Source organism: Saimiri boliviensis, chromosome 1, assembly GCF_048565385.1.
Source record: "Saimiri boliviensis isolate mSaiBol1 chromosome 1, mSaiBol1.pri, whole genome shotgun sequence".
Lineage (NCBI taxonomy): Eukaryota > Metazoa > Chordata > Mammalia > Primates > Cebidae > Saimiri > Saimiri boliviensis.
The window spans coordinates 246850417-246855385 of NC_133449.1; the positions used below are offsets into that span (position 1 = coordinate 246850417).

The 4969-nt window shown below is 44.2% G+C and overlaps 1 pseudogene; it reads left to right on the forward strand.

The window, feature by feature from the left end:
• The first annotated feature begins 478 nt into the window (after window positions 1–478).
• On the forward strand, window positions 479–3592 carry LOC141585250 (sequestosome-1 pseudogene; annotated as a pseudogene).
• Window positions 3593–4969: the final 1377 nt, after the last annotated feature.

Here is a 4969-nt window from a genome sequence, read left to right on the forward strand (position 1 = left end):
TCCCAGCTACTCAGGAGGCTGAGGCAGGAGAATTGCCTGAACCCAGGAGGTGGAGGTTGCGGTGAGCCGAGATCATGCCATTGCACTCCAGCCTGGATAACAAGAGCGAAACTCCGTCTCAAAAAAAAAGAAAAAAAAAAAAAAGATACAAGAAGTGAAGGGAGAAATATTCAATGAAATAAATAACATAAAAAATCAAAATTTCAGGAAATGCAAAATGCTCTGGAGTGTCTCGGCAACAGAATCAAACAAGTAGTAGAAAAAATATTCAGAACTTGAAGACAAGGTCTTCAGATTAACTCAATCCAACAAAGACAAAGAAAAAAAGAATAAGAAAATATGAACAAATCCTCCAAGAAGTCTGGGATTATGTTAAGTGACCAAAACCTAAGAATAATCAACGTTCCCGAGGAAGAAGAGAAGTCTAAAAGTTTGGAAAACATATTTGTTTTAACACACTGGTGTGTTTTAAATACACTGCCCCCTGTGTGCTCAGGAAGCTCCCACCAACATGGTGCACCCCAGTGTGGTCTGTGATGGCTGCAATGGGCCCATGGTAGGAACCCGCTACAAGAGCAATGTCTGCCCAGACTACGCCTGTGTAGCGTCTGCGAGGGAAAGGGCTTACACGGGAGCACACCAAGCCCGCCCTCCCCAGCCCCTTCAGACACCTGTCTGAGAGCTTCTTGCATAGCCGCTGGCTCCAGAAGCTGAAACACGGGCACTTTGCGTGGCCAGGCTGGGAGATGGGCCCACTGGGAAAATGGAGCCTATGCCCTCCTCGTGGAAGGGATGCCCACCCTGGTCCCACTGCGGAATCAGCTTCTGGTCCACCGGAGGATCTGAGTGTGAATTTCCTGAAGAACGTAGGGGAGAGCCGCTCTCAACCCTCTGGGTGTGGAAGTTGATACTGATGTGGAGCATGGAGGGAAGAGAAGCCACCTGACCCCTCTCTCTCTAGAGAGTTCCAGCACAGAGGAGAAGGGCAGCTTGCAGCCAAGCAACTGCTGCTCTGACCTGAGCAAGGTGAGTGGGAACATGGAGGGCCACACACAGTCTCTGGCAAGGTGCTTGAGAAAGATCACCTTGGAGCCCGAGGGGCGCCCTGAGGAACAGATGGAGTCTGATAACTGTTCAGGAGGAGACGATGACTGGACCCATTGTCTTCAAAAGAAGTGGACCCGTGCACAGGTGAACTTCAGTCCCTACAGATGCCAGAATCCTAAGGGCCAAGCTCTCTGGACCCCTCCCAGGAGGGACCCACAGGGCTGAAAGAAGCTGGCTTGTCCCCACATCTGCCACCAAAGGATGACCTGTGGCTGACTGAGTCCGTCTCCCAGAGGCTGTCTGACGAAGGGCTTCTCTGACGAAGGTGGTTGGCTCATCAGGGTCCTGCAGACCAAGAATTATGACATCGGGGTGGCTCTGAACACCATCCAGTATTCAAAGCATCCGCCGCCGTTGTGACCGCTTTTGCCCACCTCTTCTGTGTCCCCTTCTTCTGTCTCATAGTTGTGTTAAGCCAGTGTAGAATTGCAGGCCTCTGTATGGACCAGTTTCTCTGCCTTCTTCTTTCAGGATCAGGGGTTGGGGTGCAAGAAGCCGTTTAGGGCAGCAAAACAAGTGACACGAGGGGAGAGTCCCCGTGTGTGTGTGTGTGTGTGTGTGTGTGTGTGTGTGTGTGCTGATGTCTGAGAAACAAGACTGGCCTTCTGGGTGCCCTAGCTCCTTGCAGCAGGGCTGGGCCTGTGAGACTGAGGTTGATTGCAGGCTCCTGACCCCTCCCTGCAGGGGCTACATTAGCAGCCCAGCACATAGCTTGCCTAATGGACTTCTTTTCTTCTCTTCTCCTCTTCTCTTCTCTTTCTTTTTTCCTCTTCTTTCTCCTCTTCTTTTCCCTTTTCCTTTCTTATGACTCATAAGTCCCTGACATTTAGTTGATTTTCTGCTAGAGACCTGGTACACTCTGATTTTAGATAAAGTAAGCCTAAATGTTGTCAGGGGGTAAGCAGAGGAGGGGCTGTGTTGGCACAGGCAGTGGGAGGCTGGGGCGGTCGGTGCTGTAGGCTTCCTGCTGAGACTGAGAAGACTCATGAATGGTGTCGCAATGTTGGTTTCACTGAGAGCTGCCTCTTGGTCTCTTCACCACTGTAGGTTTCTCATTTCCAAACCATCAGCCTCTTTTAAAGTAAGATCTCTTTGTAGCCATTCTGTTATATTTGTAAACAATCTAATTAAATGATATCAGCACTTAAAAAAAAAAAGAAAGAAAGAATTCACCAACCAACCATCTGCTGCCTTCAACAGACCTAACACACAGGAACTCACATAAACTAAAGTAATGGGCTGGAAAAAGATACTTCATGCAAATGGACACCAAAAGTGAGCAGGGGTAGCTGTTCTCATATCAGACAAAACAAACTTTAAAGCAGCAGTAGTTAAAAAAAACAAAGAGGGATATTATATAATGATAAAAGGCCTTGTCCAACAGGAAAATATCACAGTCCTAAACATACATGCACCTAACACTGGAGCTCTTAAATTTATAAAACAATTACTAACGGATCTAAGAAATGAGATAAACAGCAACATAATAATGGTGGGGGACATCCACTGACAGCACTAGATAGGTCATTAAGACAGAAAGTCAACAAAGAAACAATGGATTTAAACTATACCCTGGAACAAATGGACTTAACAGATATATACAGAACATTCCATCCAACAACAGCAGAACATACATTCTATTCAACAGGACATAGAATTTTCTTTAAGATAGACCACATGATAGCCCACAAAACAAGCCTCAATAAATTTAAGAAAATTGAAATTATATCAAGCACTCTCTCAGACCACAGTGGAAAAAAACTGGAAATCAAATCCAAAAGGAACCTTCAAAACCAAGTAAATACATGGAAATTAAATAACCTGCTCCTGAATGATCATTGAGTAAAAAATGAAATCAAGCTGGAAATTTTAAAATTCTTTGATCATTGGGCAAAAAATGAAATCAAGATGGAAATTTAAAAATTCTTGAACCTGAATGACAGTAGTGACACAACCTATCAAAACCACTGGGATACAGCAATGGCAGTGCTAAGAGGAAATTAATAACCCTAAATATCTATATCAAAAAGTCTGAAAGAGCACAAACAGACAATCTAAGGTCACACCTCAAAGAACTAGAGAAGCAAGAACAAACCAAACCCAAACCCAGCAGAAGAAAAGAAATAAGATCAGAGCAGAACTAAATGAAATTGAAAAGAATAAACAAAAACAATACAAAAGATAAATGAAACAAAAAGCTGTTTCTTTGAAAAGATAAATAAAATGATAGACCATTAGCAAGATTAATCAATAAAAGAAGAGAGAAAATCCAAATAAGCTCAATAAGAAACAAAGTGGGAGAAATCTGTTGTTATGCTCTGAGATTTCATAGATCAGAAATGCCGACAGGACATAGCATATGTGGCTCATCTCTACTCTTTGATATGTTGGGCCTCAGCTGGGAAGACTCGAAAGGCTGGGAGTGTCTTAAAAGACTGAGACCTGGAATCCTCTGATGGCTGCTTGATTGACATCTGGTACTTGGGCTGAGATGACTTGAAGGCTGGGCTCTGCTGAGATAGTCAGTGGGGCACCAGTAGTTGGCCTTTCCACAGCTTGGCTCCTCACAGCACTGTGGCTTAGTTCCAAGTGTGAGGAACTTCTGAACAGAGAGTGGCCCAAGAAAATTAGGGGAAGCTGCCTGGCTTTGTAGGACCTAACTGGAAATCACATGTCATCACTTCTGTCATACATTTTTGGCTGAGTCACAGGCTCATCCAGAGTCACAGGAGGAGACATAGAGCCCACCTCTTAATGAGAGGTGTATCAAAGTGGTCTGAGGCCATGTTTTCAAACCACTGCAGTTTTAGGTTTCACGTATCACTACTGCACCTTCAGAACTCCCCAGGTGATGTGCTGCATTATCAGCTTGATAAATGACGTGTGTGCAGGCAACTTCATTCTGAACAGAGTCCTTTAATATCCTTGTTTTCCCCCCAAATAGCCCAAGTATTCATTCTCTGAAACAAAAATGTATAGTTCAGCCATCTCACACATGTGAGCAGAGCTTTTTAAGGACTCGATTCTTTTCCATGTCTTCCCTGGAGCATTCCCAATATATTGTTTTGTCATTAGCAAAGGAAATATTTCCTCTTGCTGTCTGGCCTCGATTTTCTTGTACTAAGCAGATTGACCAATTGGAGTTATAGTACCTGCAGACCAGAACAAAAGTGCCCTTGACACCTCCCTGCTGCAGGAGGGGCATGAGACCTCTTCACTCTCATGAGTACCTTAGAAGCAATCAGAGACTAGAGAGGCCTCCAGCACTAGCTCCCTCTCACCTAATACCGGCTCTTTCATGTATTCTTAGCTTCCTCTGTTTCATCCCTGGCATTCTTCCTTTGCTTGTTGTTTGCTCAAATTTCTATTAAAGAAAAGAGTGAGACTCTGTCATCCAGACTGGAGTGCAGTGGCGTGATCTTGGCTCACTGCAATGTACACCTCCCAAGTTCAAGCAATTCTCCTGCCTCAATCTCCTGAGTAGCTGGGATTACAGGCGTGTGTCACTACCACTTGGCTAATTTTTGTATTTTTAGTATAGATGGGGTTTCACCATGTTGGCCAGGCTGGTTTTGAACTCCTGACCTCAGGTAATCCACCCGCCTCAACCTCCCAAACTGCTGGGATTACAGGTGTGAGCCACCATGCCTGGCCTATTGTTACTATATCTCGAATTTCCACATAAACAAAATGAACATCTTTTCATAGTTAAAATTATATAGACACACATCTATTAGGATGGCTACTTTTTTTTTTTTTTTTGAGACAGAGTCTTGGCTACTTTTTGTTTTGTTTTGTTTTGTTTTGTTTTGTTTTTTTTTAAGACAGAGTCTTACTCTGTTGCCTAGGCTGGAATTCAGTG